Genomic DNA, 19,362 nt, shown 5'->3' on the forward strand with positions numbered 1-19,362 from the left:
GGGATTTTCTCAGCTACTGGAGGTATTAGATGGGTGCCCTCTCTAAGGCCTCCATGGGCTCTGGCAAGCTGGACATACACACCAGGATCTCCACCCTACACTGCAATCCAGATCCAAGCAGGTTAAAGCAAGAGCAATTACCCCTCAGACTGGTGGTTGGTCCCCCTACCCTCTGCAGGCCAGGAGCTGAAGCTGCCACATGGCACTGGCTGGCTGTGCCAGCATCTCAGCCGCTTCTCGCTCCAGGGGTAAAAGCCAACATACTCCCTCTTACTGTGTCCCAAAGTCCAGACTGCACTGACCTCTCACTTTGTCCTTCGCATCTGTATGTTGATAATTCTGGAAATGGCCACAGCTGCTGCTGATCTGGATTCCTTCTTGCTGGAGGCTGGTCAGACCCACCCTGGGGCTAAAACCTCCGGCTCTCAGCAGGCCTGGGCTCAGCTCCCAGAGTGTGGGCCAGCCAATTCCTGCCAGCCTGCTGGGCTGTCCTCAGTGGGAGGATAGCTTCTCTGTGTCATTTTTTGGGTTCTGAAGCTCCAAAGTTTGTTCAGAGTCCCCTTTTTACGTTGATTGGGGAAGGTGGAAGCAGGAGTGAGAAAAAAATTTTTTTTCAAGTTGGGAGAGGGGGAATGAACAGGTGTAATTCCCTGAAATCAGAAAAAGAGGTTTCCTCCTCCCTCTAAGTGACTATATTTAATCTAAGCAGATAGCCATCATCATTATCATCAAAGTAGATGTATAATTGTGAGAAAATTCTTGCATCAGTCTCTGGATCTGAGTGGGTTTCTGGTCACCGTGATCTGGGTCCTTTGTTAAGGGTCTCTAAGCAACAGATAGAGGTAGTACAACTTCCCAGTCATGTAGGGCTAAGGTTCAAACAGCACCATAAGGTTTTCTCATAATTCCCATCTTTGCATAAAGATTTCTCCCAAGACAGAAATTGGACTAGACAAGGCCTGTACAACATACTGTGGGCTCCTTGTGGCCTGCCAAAGGATTTCAGGAAGCCTGGGGAAAAATGTAGGGTTCCTGTTGTTTATAATGTGATCCGTGACAACCAACCATCGTCAATCTGTCTCCAGTCCAACCTATTACAAGTTGTGCAGGTCTGCACTAGACCCATAATTGAATAGAAATGGAATTGAACTAACCCTAGAATTTAGTTACAAGATGGAGTCAATGTGTTTCACTCAATTCCCACAAAACAGAGGCATAGAGTACCCCTATTTCCATGATTAGGCATTCCACTTAGAGGAGGGCATCTTTGTTCAGGTAGAAATGGGTGGAAGCTCTCCTGTTTGGGTCAGTTTGCAACTCTAACCAAAATACTCTTTCTACCCCATCCCCACTTTCTTTCCTTTGCAACAGAATTTTAAGTACATTTTTTTTTCATATAGCACTTATCATTAGCCAGTTGAAAAATGAATTTTCATCAATTGGTTAGGTGGCTAAATTTTTAAAAATTAATTTCCATTTCAGCAAAAGAGCTAATGATCCCACTATTTCCCCATATATTTGAGAAGGAACATTTTGACTTCTTATAAAACAAGAATTTTGTTTTAAAAAAATCAAAATACAGAAATAAATTCAATGTAGAATCAGATTTATCTGGTATTGATTCAAATATTACAAAACTTTGTTCAAATAAGAATTCTAACACCAGGGGTGGGGGGTGGAGGTGGAGTCAAGATGGTAGAGTAGAAAGGAAATTCTGTGAGCTCCCACCACAACCACCTCCAATATCTGTAAAATATGACTAAGCAAATTTTGGAGCTACAGAACCTACAAAGTGACAGAGAGAAACAAATCTGCTGAAGGCAGCTTGGCAGGCCAAAAGAAAGGATCTATTGCACCAGAGTGGGAGTCAAGCAGAGTCCCGAGTGAGCTGTGTTGGCCCCGGGTGTCCCCAACCCACGGCCCAGACCAGCCAGAGCAGACTTCAGTAGAGTGAATCACCAACAGCTGTGGTAGTTTCCAGACTTCTCAACCAACAAACACCAAAGAGAAAGTAAAAGGTCAGTGGAGAACTCTGTTGGAACTAGGTGACAGAAGAGGGTGGTCTGGACCCTGCTCCTCGGGGTGAGAGGTGGAGAAGACACAGCAGCTGCAGCTGCTGCCATGTAACTACTTCCACAGCTCCTGGACTTCAGAATCATAAGGGGACCAAGTAGCCATTCAGAGGATAACCACTCTTGCTTTGACCTCCTTAGATCTGGGTTGATATCTTGGGCAGTGGTCTTGAGGTGAGAAATGCCAGTGTGCCAGAGCTTGTAGTGGCTGTAGAGAGGGGGGCCTCCTCAGACCTCTGACAACATTTGTGAAAACTCCAGTGATTTGGGACAAAGCTCTCCACTCTGGAAGCAGATTTCTACTGTGGCAAAGAGCTCAAAAGTCAAGTAATTGGCTGGCAAGGTGAGTAAGCAGAGGAAGCACAATCAAACCATAGAATCCTTTTTTGGGGATGAAAAGGATCAAAACATGGAACCAGGGAGGGTAGGTGGTGGAGTGAATAGAGCACTGTTCCTGAAGTCAGGAGGACCTGAGTTCAAATCCAGCCTCAGACACTTAACACATTTACTAGCTGTGTGACTTTGGGCAAGTCACTTAACTTCAATTGCCTTCCAAAAAAAACAAAAAATAAAATAAAAATATTAAACAACAACAACAACATGGAGCCAGAATAGTCAAAAAAGTCAAAATTCCTGAATCAAAAGCTTCTAAGAAAAATATGAATTGATTACAGGAGATGGAGGAGCCCAAGAAGGGTTTTGAAAATCAAGTAAGAGAAGTGGAGGAAAAATTAGGAAGAAAAATGAGAATGATGTAAGAAAATCATAAAAAGCAAGTCAACAACCTGCTAAAGGAGACTCCAAAAAATACTGAAGAAAATAACACCTTAAAAAATAGACTACCTCAAATGGCAAAAGAAGGCCCAAAAAACCAATGAGGAGAAGAATGCCTTAAAAAACCAAATTGCCAAGATGGAAAAGGAATTTCCAAAACTCACTGAAGAGGATAATTCTTTCAAAATTAGATTGGAGCAAATGGAAGCTAAGGACTTTATGAGAAAACAAAATCACCTGCCCAGCAAAACTGAGTATAATACTTTGGGGGAAAATATGGATATTCAATAAAATAGAAGAATTTCAAGCTTTCTTGATGAAAAAACCAGAGCTGAATAGAATTTTTTTTTAAAGCAATCAGGGTTAAGTAACTTGCTCAAGGTTACACGGCCAGTTATTTCTGGGTGTGGTGCTGAGTATCTGAGCCCGGATTTGATCCAGGTCATCCCGACACTGGAGCCAGTGCTCTTACTCACTGAGCCACCTGGCCTCCCCTAAGCAATTAGGGTTAAGTAACCTGCTCAAGGTTACATGGCCAGGTGTTTCTGGGTGGGTGCTAAGTGTCTGAGCCTGGGATTCGATCTCCAGGTCTTCTCAACACTGGAGCCGGTGCTCTTACTCGCTGTGCTACCTGGCTGACCCTGAACAGAAAATTTAACTCTCAAATACAAAAAGCAAGAGAATCATTAGAAGGTAAACAGGATAAAGAAATCATAATGAACTTATTAAAGTTTAACTGTTTACATTCCTACATGGAAAAATGATAATTGTAACTCATGAGACTTTTCTCAGTATGAGGATAGTTAAAGGGAATATATAAGTATATAAATGTATATATACATATATATGTATGTATAGGAGGGTATATGTGTGTATAAATACATATATGAGTATGTGTATATGTGTGTACATGCATACATAGACAGAGCGCACAGGATCAGTTGAATATGAAGGGATGATATCTAAAAAATAAAATTAAGAGGTGAGAGAGACATATATTGGGAGAAAGAGAAAGGGAGAAATAGAGTAGGGTAAATTATCTTATATAAAAGAGGCTAGAGAAAACTGTTACAATGGAGGGGAAGAACAGGAAGGTGAAAGGGAATGGGTCAACCTTACTCTAATTGAATTTGGCTTAAGGAGGGAATAACATACATACTCAATTGGGTGTCTTACCCTACAGGAAAGCAGGGGGGAAGGGGATAAGAGTGGGAATGATAGAAGGGAGGACAGATTGGGGGAGAGAGTAGTTAGAAGCCAACACTTTTGAAAAGGGACAGGGTAAAAGTAGAAAATAGAATAAGTGGGGGGTGGGATAGTATGGAGGGAAATACAATTAGTCTTTCACAATATATCTACTATGGAAATGTTTTGTGTAACTACAAATGTACAACCTATATTGAATTGCTTATCTTCCCAGTAGGGGTGGGTGAGGAGGGAAGAAGGGAAAAAAATCTGGAAATCAAAGTTTTAAGAACAAATGTTTAAAAAAAATATTGTGTTTTACATGCATCTGGGAAATAAGATACACAGGCACTGTGGTATAGAAATCCATCTAGAAAGTTAGAGGGAGGAATGGGGAGGATATAAGAGAGAGCAGACTGGGAGAAAGGGTATTCAGTGGGATTGGTGTTTTGGGCTGTGGGGTAGGGGAAATATGGGGAGAAAATTTGTAAATCAAAATCTTGTGGAAATGAATCTTGAAAACTAAAAATCAACAAAGAAAATAAGAAAAAAAAGCAGTCTAACACCAAAAATTTATATTAAATATCTCCCAAATTATAACTGATTTCCTTGATAATGTTATTTATAGGGGCAGAGCCAAGATAGCAGAGTAGAAACAGGCCTTCCCTATGGGCTCTGGCTTCCACCTCTACCAATACATGTAAAAAATAACTCTAAACAAATTTTAGAGCTACAGAACCCACAAAGTGACAGAGAGAAACAAATCTCCCATTTAAGGCAGCTTGACAGGCCTGCAGGAGTGGGCAATCACACTGAGCTGGGAGCTGAGCCAATCCCAGGGTGAACCATGTGGTTTTGGCCCCAGAGCAGCCCCAACTAGCAGCTGCCAAAGCAGACTTCAGGAGAGTGAAGTACCAGCAACTGTGGCAGTTTCCAGACTACTCAACCCATAAATACCAAAGACAAAGTAAAAGGTCAGTGTGGAACTCTGTTGGTACAGGGGTGGATGGAAGAGTGAGGTCTGGCCCTTGCTCCTTGGGTGAGAAGTGGCCAGAGGCATAGCAGCTGCACAGCGTGGCTGCCTCAGGAGCTCCTGGCCTGTAGATTGTAGGAGGACCAAGCAACCATTCAGAGGGTAATCTCTCTTGCTTTGACCTGCTTGTATCTGGATCTCGGTCTTGGGTGGAGGTCCGGGGTGTATGGCCAGGTGCTAGAGCCTGTGGGGGCTGCAGAGTTGGCCCCCTCCTAATTGTTCCAGCGGCTGCAAAAACCCTAGTGTTTTGGGACAAAGCTCTCTCCATTCTGGGTCAAAGGAGAAAATAGAATAAGTGAGTGGTGGGATAGGATGGAGGAAAATATAGTTAGTCTTTCACAATATACCCATTAAGGATAATGTTATTCATATTCAAACAAAATTTGTAAAATAAACAAATTTAATAATGTCTCACAAATAATAGTGAGCATATGTGCTTTTGCTGGACTAATTCTTTTAATCCTTATGGAGTATCCCACAAAATACACATAACGATTTTATACTTTTATTTTATAATTATAATAATTTAATATAAATTTTGATTCAGATTTTTTTTGCAAATGTTATTGTAAGTACTTAATGAATAAATCTAAAAGGATATTATGAGTAGGTTATTAAATTACCCAGAGTAACTTATTAAATCATCACTCACTTTTTTTTTTTGTTATTGAAAGAGGTTTGCAGTACAACAACAAAAATTAGGAACTGCCACGCAAAATCTTTAGGATCTTGCCACTGTGAGTGGTATATCATAGAACTAGTTTCTATTGGGTTTCTCCATGCCTCCCCCTATCCTCTTACAACATGGGTTAGACTTTCTTTTGACTCTCTCTTTCCTTGGCCTACCCCCCACCCCAAAATCAAAACAAAGATTCACTTCTCTAAAAAGCAACAAAGTTCTTTCTGGACCAGACTGACTCCTATCTCCCCTGGTGCAACTTCTTACTTAAGAGTGTATAAAAAGTCCCACCCACTTGTAATCCAGGCCTCTTGGTACAAGTCCCAGGATAATTCAAATCACTGTACCCTCCCTGCTGACTAGATACATTTTGATAAGGTGGTGTGGAAGGTCCTGTTTACCAAAACTAAAACTGTTATTGCATCATTGTTGTTAAGTCATTTTTCAGTTGTGTCTCAATCTCTTGTGACCCAATTTGGGATTTTCTTGGCAGAGATAATGGAGTGGTTTGCCATTTTCTTTTCCAGCTCATTTCATAGTTGAGGAACTGAGGCAGAGTTAAATGACTTGTCTAGGGTCACACAGATAAGTAAGTATCTGAGGGCAAAAACATGAGTCTTCCTGACTCTAGGCCCAGCACTCTATCCACTGCACTACCTAGCTGCCCACTGCACTTCATTACTCATATTCTTTCTGTGAGATAGCTAAGTAAACCTCTTTCATTATAACCTATGAGTACTTCATTTCAACCCAACAGTGAACCTAAACTAACAGGGTGCAAGTATCTGACCTCCCTTATTGCTGGCAAGTACAATTCTGAAAGGTTAAGTGACTTTGCCTATTGACATAACAAGTCTATTTCAGATTTATGACTTGAACCTAGGACTTTCTTATTCCAAGTCTAGTCTCTCTATCCATGATGCTGTATTAACACACATTATAATAGACCCAGTGCCTAATATTGAATGATTATCAAATAACTGATACTGTTAACTCATATTTATATAGCATCTTAAGTTTTATAAAATAGTATGCAGTATCAACAAATTAAGAGAATTTTCATTTTTCTTAGACATTGACATATATATATATATATAATGGTAAAATTGAAAATTGATTTTAATTTTATTTTGTTAAGACTTAATCAAGCTAGATTTAATATGATCTTTCAAGCTTCCTTCCCTTTGGAAACTTCACCCACCACTTACATCCTGGAGAAACTTGCTTGAAGGTCCAGCTTTTGTCTTGTAATTACCTCCATTTTTGTTACTCCACCCATCACCCACTTTCCAGAGAACTTGATTAATCTGAAAGGTCAAATCTCATCAATTTAAACTATATATCGCTATTTCCATTGGCTAAGAACATTTGTGTTGTAAGTCAAATTAAAACTGTTTAGAAGGTGAGGTCCAAATTATGTAATCTCAATTTTGGCTATGTCATCAGTAGCCAGTCAGTAGAAGATACCTATGTTGCTTGAGATTTTGCTTGCTAAATTGTTGCTCAGCATACCCTGGTCCTGACTTACTCATTTATCAATATCGAATACTGATCTTGGAGTTCCTGCCTCTTTATTTTGACTGGTCAATATATATTAGTGATTCAGTATTTTCCACTTAATAATAAAGGCATTAGCCTTTAAGTAAGCTATAAGTAAGCTGGGTCATCACCATTGCACTAGCCACTCTCTCCTTTCCCACCTATCTTGACTCTTTGGTGAACCAGTTCAACTTTACATCATTGTGTCTTGAATCCCTATCCCCTCCCACCCCCATCCCCATTTCACACTTCTTTATCATATTACTGATTATTCCCTGTCAAGTCACAGTCTTTAATCACTGCCACCATTTGTTGCCTTCTCACCTGCATATATGCTGCTGAATGAAGGTGGAGAAAATCATCTAACTTTTCTAACTGATTCCACTAAAAATTTATGTCATACGACCTCAACTGGGCCCTTACTGCTGCTAGGCAATCCTATTATACCTTCCTTGTTAAATCACTATCTCACTATCCACAGCAGGTCTTTCAAAATTTTTCACCTTTCCTTGAAGCTCTCATGGCTCCCCACATCCTCAGTTGAGAACCTTGTATCATATTTTACAGAGAAACAATAAAAACTTTTCCCCTAGACACCTCCTTCTTTTGACCTTCTCTATTACTATAGAAGGCAACACCATCCTCCTAGTTCCTTATCTTACAACCTAGGAGCCTGGGATTAGGGGGCAGGGGTGGAGAGGGAAACCTGCAACCTTGAGGCCACACATATGGCTTTCTAGGTCCTTGGTGAGACCTTTTGACTGAGTTCAAGTTTTACAGAAAAAAAATTTTTATTAAGGAGATTTGTTTTGTGAAGTTTGGATTCAGTCAAAGGACCACACTTGAGAACCTAGAGGGCCAGACGTGGCCCTGACTGAGGAGTCATCCTGGATTCCTCACTATTTCTCCCTCACTCCATATCCAAGCTGTTGTCAAAGCCTGTTGATTTCACCTTTGCAACATTTCTTGAATATACCCCTTCTCTCCTCTGACATTGCCACCACTATGATACAGGCCTCTATCACCTCTCACCTGGATTACCGAAATAGCCTGCTGGTGGGCCTGTCAACCTCCAGTATGCCCTCATTCCAATCCATCCTCCATTCAGTTACTAAAGTGGTTTTCCTAAAATGCAGATCTTATCCTGCTGCCCCCTACTCAGTCAACTCAAGTAGCTTCTTATCACTTCTAGGAACAAATCCAAAATGCTCTGTTTGACATTCAAAGCCATCCATAACCTAGATCTCTCTTATGTTTATAAACTTCTTAGACCTTACTCAGGGCCCCATACCCTTCAATCCAGTAACAATGGCCTCTTGGCTTCAAAGACATTCCATTTCTTGGCTCTGAGCATTCTCTCTGTCTGGCCTCTATGCCTAGAACATTATCCTGTTTCTGCTCTTATTGACCTCCTGGTTTCCTTTAAATCCCAGCTAAAATCCCACGTTTTACCAGAAGCCTTCCCCAACCTTTTTTAATTTCAAGGCTTTCCTTTTTTTAATCTATTATTTCCTATTTACCTTGTTATGATCCCATTAGGGTATAAGCTCCTTGAGGGCAGGAGCTGTTTTTTGCCTCTTTTTGTATCCCCATCAGTTAGCACAGTGCTTGGCATGTGGTATTGTGTTGACCTCTCTGACCTTGTTTGTGGGTCTGTATTGATTTCTATGTTGATGATTTGTGTTGACCTCTTGGACCTTGTTTGTGGGTCTGTGTTGATTTCTACATTGATGATTTGTGTTGACCCCTTGGACCTTGTTTGTGGATCTCTGTTGATTTCATAGGCAGATAGTGAATTGATGATGGTATCAGCAATGTACATGAATGTTATTGTGGCTTTGTTAAGCTTTGTCTTCCCTGGAGCAGAAACTGTGAAGGACTTGAGGTGGACTAGACACTGTGAGCTTCAATATGGAACAGGAACTGGACAGGGAGCTGAGAGCTGCCTGCCTTTAAATCCAGGTGACAGTTGGATAGATTCAGATAGGAGCAGGGACTATGAAAGAGGAACCATGGAATCTGAGAGCCATCCTTGAGTCAAGATGAAAAGACCTCTCCTTGGGTATCTACTACAAACTGAGAAGATCATGATTTCCTGTGGCCTAGGGCTGGGAAGACTTTGTACTCTGTATCCTGTATCTCTTCAGGATGATTGAATTAAGGATGATTGCAAACTAATCTCCAATTAAGAAGAAAGAAGACTTTTTGACTGAGAGATTAAGACAATGTGACCTAGGGGTGGAGAACTTTGACTTTTGTACTTTGTGTCCATTGAGGAGGCAAGCCTCCTTAAGGATGATTGAGGTAAATTCCTACTGAACGATTGTACTTTGTTTTAAACTATGTGGACACTTTGGTGAAAACTACGTGACCACTTTAGTGATAACTTATTATGCTATGACATTGTGAATGCTGTACTTTGATTTTTGTCAATGTTTTGTCTTAGTTTATTACTGAATAAATAGAGAGTTCATTATACTATGTAATCAGAATCTTGAAGATGTTCACAGCAGCAGTCCTCTGGAAAGCTGCTTGTGCTTGTCTTTACATCAGGCTAAGAAGGGCTTGGAATGGCAGATAGATTTTATATTTGATCCTGGAGGCAATAGGAGACATTGGAGTTTCTTGAATAGGGGTTGACATGATAAGACCTGCATTTTAGTAAAATGTATTTGATAGGTGTTTGGAAGGTGTATTAGAGTGAGGTAGAGACTTGAATCAGGGAGACCAACAAATAGACTACTGCAATAATCCAGGTGGAAGGTGATAAAGGCCTATGTCAGGGTAATGGTAGTGTCAGAAGACAGAAGGGTACATATATGAGAGATGGTTTGAAGGCAAAACTGACAGGCTTTGACAACAGATTGGATATAAGTCATAAATGAAAGTGAGGAGTTGTGGCTGACATATAGGTTGGAACCCTAGGTAACTAGGAGTATGTTGACAGTAAGAAGGAAGTTATAAGGATGAGAGAGGTGTGTTGTATGTGAAGATGATGAGTTCAAATTTTGATATGTTAAGTTTAATATGACTAAACGACATTCAATTCAAAATGTTTAATAAACAATTGGAGATGTAGGACTGGAGGTCAAGAGAGAGGGTTAAGGCAGATAATTCTCTTATAAGTACATCTGAGAATCACTAGTACAGAGATTACATTTGAATCTATGAAAAGTGATGAGATCATCAAGCAAAACAGTATAGAGGGAGAAGAGAAGAGGGAGAAGAGGGCTAACGATAGAGTCTTGACAGATATCCACAGCTAATCAGTGTGATGTGACTGAAGATTCAGCAAAGGAGACTGAGGAATGGACAGACAAATAAGAGGAGTGCAAGGAGTTTTACAAGAGTGTTACAAAAACCTAGAGAATTGAAGAGATACTTTAGAAAGTGTCAAGGAGAGAATCAGTATCAAAGACTGCAGGGAAGATGAGAAACATGAGGATCAAGAAAATGTTATAAGATTTGGCAATTAAGAAATAATTGGTAATTTTGGAGAGAACACTTTTAATTGAATGATGAGGTAAGAAGTACGATTGTAGAGAGTTAAGAGCGTAAAAGGAATGGAAATAGAGGTACTAATTATAGACAGCCTTCAGAAGGAATTTATCTATGGAAAGGAAGAGAGAAAGAGAGATATAGAATAACTCTATGGTAGTGGTGTTGTATCAACTGAGTTGTTGTATTTTATTTGTTTTTTAGAATGAAGGAGACATGAATACATATGTAGGTGGCAGCAATACCTCTAGTAGATAGGGAAAGATTGAAGATGATTGACAGTGTTGGGATGATAGATGAGGTATCTGCTGGAGAAGAAAGGATGGAATGAAATCACTCATGCTTTTAGAGAGACTTGTCTTGAAAAGAAGGGCCAGAGTAGAAACATGACCTCTGAACGGCTCCAGCTTCCACCTTCCCCAATCTATGTCAAAGGGGACTCTGAACAAACTTTGGAGCTACAGAACCCACAAAATGACACAGAGAAGCTAACCTCCCATGGAGGACAGCCCAGCAGGCCGGCAGGAATTGGCCAGCACAGCACTCTGGGAGTCAAGCCCTGGCCCATGTGAGCCAGAGGTTTTAACCCCAGGGTAGGCCTGACCAGCGGCGGGCTGGAGAGACTCCAGATCAGCAGATTTAGCTGTGGCCATTTCCAGATTTATGAACACATAGATGCGAAGGACAAAGTGAGAGGTCAGTTCAGTGTGGACTTTGGGACCAATAGTGCCTCGATTTTTGCCTCCAGGGTGAGAAGCCACTGAGATTCCTTGGCTCAGTCAACACCACATTGCAGCTTCAGTTCCTGGCCTGCAGACTGTAGGGGGACCAAGCAACCAGTCTGAGGGATAATCGCTCTTGCTTTAACCTGCTTGGATCTGGATTGCGGTCTAGGGTGGAGGTCCTGGGGTGTGTGACCAGCTTGCCAGAGCGTGTGGAGGCTTTAGAAAGGGCACCCAACTAATACCTCCAGTAGCTTAGAAAACCCCAGCATTTGGGATGGAAGCTCTGTCTGGTGGCAGAGTCCTACTGTGGCAAAAAGCCCAGGGGTCAAGTGACTGAGTGGGGCATGACCAGGCAAAGGAAGCAAAGCAAACAGAAGAATCCAACATTAGACTCCTATTTTGGGGACAAAAAGGATCAAAGCATGGAACAGGAGGAAGACAGTGAAATCAGAACTCCTGCACCAAAAGCTTCCAAGGAAAATAAGAGCTGGTTACAGACCTTAAGAAGCAGATAAGAGAAGTGGAGGAAAAATTGGGAAGAGAAATGAGAATGATGCAGAAATATTACAAAATGAGAGTCAACAGCCTGACTGAGGAAAATCATACCTTAAAAAATAGACTAACTCAAATGGCAAAAGAGGCTCAAAAAGGCAATGAGGAGAGGAATTAAAAAGCTGAATTTGCCAGATGGAAAAATAATTTCAAAAGCTCAATGAGGAGAATCATTCCCTCAGATTTAGAATAGAGCAAAGAGAAGCTAGTGACTTTATGAGAAATCAAGATGCTGTTAAACAGATCCAAACAAATGAAAAAAAAGAAGGCAATATGAAATATCTCATAGGAAAAATCACTGACCTGGAAAATAGATCCAGGAGAGAATTTAAAAATTATTGGACTACCTGAAAGCCATGATCAAAGAAAGAATCAAGAAATCATTCTCCAAGAAATTGTCAAGGAAAATTGCCCTGATGTTTTAGAACCAGAACGCAAAATAGAGGTTGAAAGAATCCAACCGATCACCTCCTGGAAAAGATCCCCAAAAGAAAACTCCTAGGAATATTATAGCTAGGTTCTGGAATTCCTAGATCAAGGAAAGAATATTATGAGCAGCCTGGAAGAAACAGTTTGAATATTGCGGAAGCACAATCAAGATAACTCAGGATCTGGCAGCTTCTACACTGTAGCAGCAAGCACCCCAAGTGTCCTCAGGGTTTGCTGCCAACAGAGGTTCTTGGATTTGCTTTGATACTGGAAAGCAACTCAAAATGGGTTAACAAGCTTACTTTAATCAGTCAAACATATATTGTTTACCTCGTTCAGGGGAAAAAGGTCAGCACCCCGAACTTCAGAGTATACAGGCAGAATTATCAAGACAGAAACAGATCAAGTAGACAGCTTTCCAAACTGTTCAGCCATTACATCCATACCAAATCACCATCTGGGTTTCAACATCTGGGTTTTTCAAAGCTGGGGGGGGGGTCTGGACAACAGCTTCCCAGAATCCATATCAAATCACAGAACACTTCTCAAAGTGAGCCCCAAAACAAAGCCTCACATCAGGGCTTATATAGCCTTCTCCTGGCTCAGAGAATGTAACAACCTTTTGGACCCACTGACCAATCAAAAAGTATCAACTGAAAAACAAGCCTCCCACCCCAGGCTCCAGGTGACTTTAGCCTAGGGGCAGGGAAGATCTTTAAAATTTACATTCCCATTACATACACTGAGGGATTGAAGGGCCTGGAATATGATATTCCGGAGGTCAAAGGAGCTGGGATTAAAACCAAGAATCATCTACCCAGCAAAACTGAGTATCATGTTTCAGGTGAAAACATGGTCATTCAGTGGAATAGAGGACTTTCAAGCATTCTTATTGAAAAAACCAGAGTTGAATAGAAAATTTGACATTCAGATACAAGAAGCAAGAGAAGCTTGAGAAGGTGAACAGGGAAAAGAAATCATAAGCCACTTATCAAAGTTGAACTATTAACATTCCTACAGGGAAAAGTGATAATTGCAACTGATGAAACTTTTCTCAGTATGAAAATAGTTGAAGGGAATATAAATATATATATATATGTCTATATCGGCAGGTATATGGTCATATGTGGATGTGTGTATATGTGTTTACAGGTGTATATAGATAGAGGGCACAGGACCAATTTAACTGGAAGGGATGATGCTTAAAAGGTGAAATTAAGAGGTGAGAGAGGAATATAATGAGAGGAGATGGAGTGAGACAGAATGGGGTAAACTATTTCATATAGAAGAGGCAAGGGAAAATGGTTACAATGGAGGGGAAGAATAGGAAGGCAAAAGGGAATGGGTCAACCTTATTCTCATTGAATTTGGCTTAGGGAGGGAATGACATACACACTAAATAGGGCATCTCACCCTACAGGAAAGTAGCGGGGAGGGGGATGAGAGGGGGGATGATGGAAGGGAGGGCAGGCTGGGGGGGAGGGAAGTTGGTAGCACTCCCTTTTGAAAAGGGACGGGATCAAAGTAGAGAACAGAACAAGTGGGTGGTGGGATAGGAGAGGGAAATATAGTCAGTCTTTTACAATATATCTACTATGTTAATGTTTTGCATTAGCTACACATGTACAATCTATACTGAACTGCTTGTCTTTCCAGTAAGGGTGGGTGACAAGGGAGTAAGGGAATGTATCTGGAATTCAAAGTTTTAAAAAGAAATGTTTAAAATTGTATATATATTCTATTATTAATACCATTTTACATGTAATTGGGAAATAAGATATACAGACACTGAGGCATAAAGATCCACCATGCCCTACTGGAAAAGTTGAAGGGGGTATGCAAGAAGATATGGAAGAGAGCAGATTGGAGGAGGGCATATCCTGTGGCATTGCTATTTTGGGGTGGTGGGTAGAGGAATAACGGGAAGAACATTTGTAACTCGAAATCTGGCGGAAATTAATGCTGTAAATCAGAAGTTAATAAAGCATTTAAAAAAAAAAGAAAAGAAGGGCCAGTTCTTGATGTGACAATGGGTTGAAGCAGGAGAAATTGGGGGAAGGAATTTGAGTGAGTAAAGAGGGGACTCTTAGCAAATGACTTCATATTTTTTTTTCAGTAAATTATATGGCAAGCTTCTTAGCTAAGAAAATGAGGGTAGGGGAGTCATGAGATGCTTGAAAAGGAATGAATGGTTTGGAAAAAGTGCCATAGTGAGTGGGATAGTGAATTGATTAGTGAAGTATAAAAGAATAACCTTTCTATAGTGAGGACCCAGTTTAATTTATTGTAACTTAAATTTGTAGTATACCTAGTCACCACAGTTCTGTGACTTTTTTTCCATCTTCCTTCAGTAGCACATGAGTAGGATAGAAGACAGTGGATAGTGTAGCGCCAATGCAATATTACAAGCACCCACAATCACGATAAAGACCATGACTATAAATATTGCATGATGTTCAATTGAAAAGTATACCAAACTCACCATATAGTGGACAGAACTGAGACATTTATTTAGAGACCAGAAAACCTAATCCGAAAAGCTGTAAGCCGATTCCATCACAGTACCAAAGATATTAAGAAGCCATAATAACACTGAGAGTCACAGCATCCTTTAGCCTTCCCACAAACCAACATTATATTTTTTTTTCACAAACCAACATTTGATCAATATTTACTCACAAACCTATCTCCTTGCCTGTGCAGTTCTCTCTCCCACCCTCTCACTAGCTCTGGCTACCAGCTTCCTGTGGGCTCTGCTTCCCTTCAACAAACGGCCCCCACCACAGGCTTCATGTGACTACGTTCAGCCCATTAGGGAGCAGAGTTTATCTTCACAGCAGGGAAGCTTCCTGTGGGTTCTGCTCAACTCTTTAGCAAATTCCCTCCATGACAAACTCCATGTGATTACATTCGGCCTATTAGAGGGCAGAGCTTAGCTTCAAAGCAGAGGAGGTCTTCAAACTCCCCCTTGGTCTATTAAGGGGCAGGGAAGATCTTCAAATTCCCATTCCCATTACATTTGGCCCCAAGATTTTTCATGTCCCTTACATGGCAAAAATACATTAACAATAAATGAGAGTTTAGGCATTATTGGTGGAAAAACTGGTGTCAACAGAGCTTTGCAACAATATAACAGAGATAACAGAAAAACTCTGCACATAAAACAATGACTTAGGGTGGGGACTTTGGGCACAAGCACTGCATCTTTCCTGCCTCAAATGAATTGGGCTCAAAAATCTTGGGGTAAGGGGCAAAGGTCTCTTCTCCAATGCTACTTCAAGCTGAAATTGGACATAGAGTTGTCCCTACCCCAAGAGGTCCCATTCAAGAGTTCAGTTCTTTATCTGCCATCCAGAGCTTGGTCAATACCAGATCTGGGAGGTCCCTTTCAAAAGATCAGTTCTTTAGCTGGCATTTGGAGCTCGGTTGATGCGAGGTCCAGAGGTGGCACATCACAGTCATGGACAGGGGGTGACATCCAGCTTAAGTGATCAGCCATATGCAGGTGGAGGATACCAAGCCTGCAGAAAACAAATCTCGCAAACAAATTTAACAGAGAAAAAGCCAAAAAGAAACAAATATAGGATCAGCCGTGCCTCTGGAGTCCATGAACTCACTATTATAGCCTGATTCTCAGTAGAACATATGACATTTTCCTCCTCGCTCCATTCCAATGGCTTGATACACTGACACAAGTTCAGCACATTGACCACTTCCACCTATCCCAGCACTTTCTTTAATCTGAGTCTCCCTGAAGGTGTGGCAGATTTAGGGTTCCAATTTTCCCCCATCTTCTCCAACATTTTCTTTTTTTGTTATATTAGTCAATCTGATGGGTGTAATGTGGTACCTCAAAGTTGTTTTAATTTGCATATTTCTAATCAGTAGTGCTTTAGTGCATTTTTTCATATGACCAAAGATAGCTTCATTTCTTCATCTGAAAACTGCCTTTTTATATCCTTTGATCATTTATCAATTGAGGAAAGAACTGTCTGTTTTTCAAAATATGGATGTGTGGCTTATAGGTGGCATACCTTTGTGTAAAGTGGAAGTAGAGCCTCAGCTTTATCACCAGCAGCATAGCTGAGAAGGGACTGGAAAGATCCAGGATAGCTAAGTGTGGGTGATCTTTCTAATTTCCAAGAGGATATTGGGCTAGAATTATATCTTCCTGCTGCTTTTCAAATATCTTTAGTACTAGGGTATGGTTTTTTTAGGAGTTTAGATGGAAAGCTACCTCTTTGATTGCTCTTAGTGGCATCTAGATGGTGGGGAGAGAGGTAGGCCTGGATACAAGAAGACCTTAGTTCCATTTCAGCCTCAGACACTTGCTAGCTATGTAACTTTGAGTAAATTACCTTGGGTAAATCACTGTGTAAGCTTGGGTAAAAAACTTCATTATAATTATTATTATTTTAAGTAGGGTACCTTACTCTTGCTAGCTTAATCTCTTCCCATAAAATTATCTTATACAAAAGACTATCATAAATGCTGAGAAAATCCATTTATTTAAGGAAAACTACAAATAAAAATGAGAAAAGTACTACAGATTAGAATATCCCACAAATACACTGTTAGCTATTCACCTGAAAACAAGACAAAATCTCAGCTCAAACCAGGAGAGAGAATGATCTCACCTAGGGGAAGTTCCTTTTAATCACTCTCTAGATTTGCAATTCCTGAACATCTAGGGACTTTATGGGGCTGGCCTTGCATTGGAGAATGTAACTCTGAAGGCTTCCTTCCACTACTTGGAAGTTCATGAAATTCAACAGTGTCTCTCTTTCTTGAATACTTTACTGGAGGTTCTGTCTCAAATTGTGTCTGCAGCTCACTCAAGTGAGTCCTTTATGGCAGGTTTGTAGTGTCAGAATCAATATCCTCTCAAGTATCATCATCAGGAGTCATGTCTCCCTCTAGCTCTGCAGCATGGAGTACTGTCTTTCAGAATACTAATTAAGAGGGTGCTGCCTACACAAGAGATTTAAAGTAACTTTGGGTGGGGGGAAGAACTGACTAGGAAGTGTGGGGAAACCACTACAGGCCTCATCCAGAAGTGGACACTTGAGCTGCATCTTAAAGAAAATGAGGGATTCCAATAGACAGAGGTGAGGAAAGAGTACATTTCAGGCACTGGAGGATAGTCAGCAAAGAGGCATGGTATTTAGTGGACAGGCCAGAATCAGCCATTACCTTATTTAGATTCACTGTTGTAATGAAATGAGCTAATAGGAGCTGTTCAATAGTTAACACGAAGTGGTTATATAGCTATCACATAGGAAAGATATTTAAACAAGGATACTGTAGCGCTTAGCTTTGAGTAGATGCCTCCATTTGGAAATGAGTCTGGTCAAGAGGGTTGGATGGTATGATTTTGGGACATCTGGCAAGTCTGAAGTAAACTGATTTCATGTTAATAGGCCTTTTTATGCCCCTAGGTGATTAGGAAACCATGTCAATATGGCAGGAAGCAATTAGGAAGCAATATTAAGAAGGGTACAGTTAAGAAGGGGCTTAGCCCAAGTCCCAGGAATCTTTGTTTCATTTTAGGGTAAAAATTGGCCTAAATCAAGTTATAAGAGAGGGGGGACCCAGGTGGAGAGGAATTCTATTCCATAATTATAGGGGATCATGACATATGTGAGAAATAGCTAGAAGGACAGTTTGGCTAAACCATTGATTATGTGTGCGTGTGGGGGAATAATGAGTAATAAGACTGAAAAAGCAAGCTATACAATTGCATTAACAGCTCATAGATCTAGTCCAGTGGTGTCAAACTCAAATGGGTTCTAGGTGTACTAGATTGTGGAAAAAAGTTTAAATTGCCTTACCTCTTCCACATTCTTCTTATTTGGGAGAGTTCTGAGAGGTTGTGAAAATTGGAGAAAATGTTTACTCTTCCATCTTGTTCATCAGGTTCTGTACTTGCATTTTAGGGATTTAAATTCTGAAGTCAACTAGGTGAAAATTAGAAAACCAATTATAGCAGATGCTTGGCAAATTCCTGTGGGTGGAGAAAATCTTCATTTTCTAGCTGCATGAATTTCTGGGAGACTTAGTCTCAGATAGACAAAGATGTTCCTTCCAATTTAGGAGAGTTTATTTGTAGATGGACAAGAGATCCTGAGTGGTGATTCAATGAGGAATAGGAGCTCAAGAGGCAATTAGAGTATGGTATAGGCTGAGACTGCTAGAAACCAAGGTAAAGGATAGATATGATTATTTTATATTACACCAATAATCCATTATTAAATAAATCCAGGTTTTTTTATTTCCTCACTGAGGGACTAGTGTCTGTAGGTTAGTGAATTTCTTAAGGGCATGGCTGATAGAAGTGATTGTCCTAATCCTAGGGGAATGTGCTGCTTGATCTTGGGCAGGACTCCACCCAACTGTCATCTAATCTTGGTGAATTCCTGCCCCAAAGCAATAAACCCAGAAAATGTCTAAAAGATTTAACTTTTAAAGCCCCTTTTTGTCTGCAACCTAGAAATTTTGGCATGCATTTTCATTGTTGTCAGTTATCTAAAATGAAATTGTTGATTGTTTCTCAAGCATAATAATAATTTTAAAAAGTGGAAATGGAGAAAATCTGGGATGATTTGGGAGAAAGTCCATTAGAAACTTGAGGTGTGGATTAATGGAGCCAATGCTGAAACACTTTACCCTTTGACTTTTATAGACTAGAGGTAGTCTCTGTGGATACTTTTACAAAGTCAACTAAATTTTTTCAAATCTCCAAATAAGAATGCTCTTTTTATGTTTTTAGGTGACTAAAATAGGGAGTTATTTGCAACTGGAACCCTGAAGACAAATTCCTGTTTCAGAAAACTCCCTCATGGGGACTTAAAAGGAAGGGGGTGAAGTTCCTAAATG

General features: G+C 40.4%; 1 long non-coding RNA gene across 1 annotated transcript in view; it reads left to right on the forward strand.

Annotated features, from left to right (window-relative positions):
• Positions 1-4,894: 4,894 nt before the first annotated feature.
• LOC138151323 (uncharacterized) overlaps positions 4,895-19,362 on the forward strand; it is a 47,171-nt gene continuing 32,703 nt past the window's right edge. The window contains exon 1 of the long non-coding RNA XR_011165795.1: positions 4,895-5,005. This is a non-coding gene — a long non-coding RNA (uncharacterized lncRNA). The remainder of the gene's footprint in view (positions 5,006-19,362) is intronic.

This window comes from Petaurus breviceps, unplaced genomic scaffold, assembly GCF_028583685.1.
Source record: "Petaurus breviceps papuanus isolate PSGF00001 unplaced genomic scaffold, PetGlider_PUasm1.0 90897, whole genome shotgun sequence".
In the NCBI taxonomy this organism is placed as follows: Eukaryota; Metazoa; Chordata; class Mammalia; order Diprotodontia; family Petauridae; genus Petaurus; species Petaurus breviceps.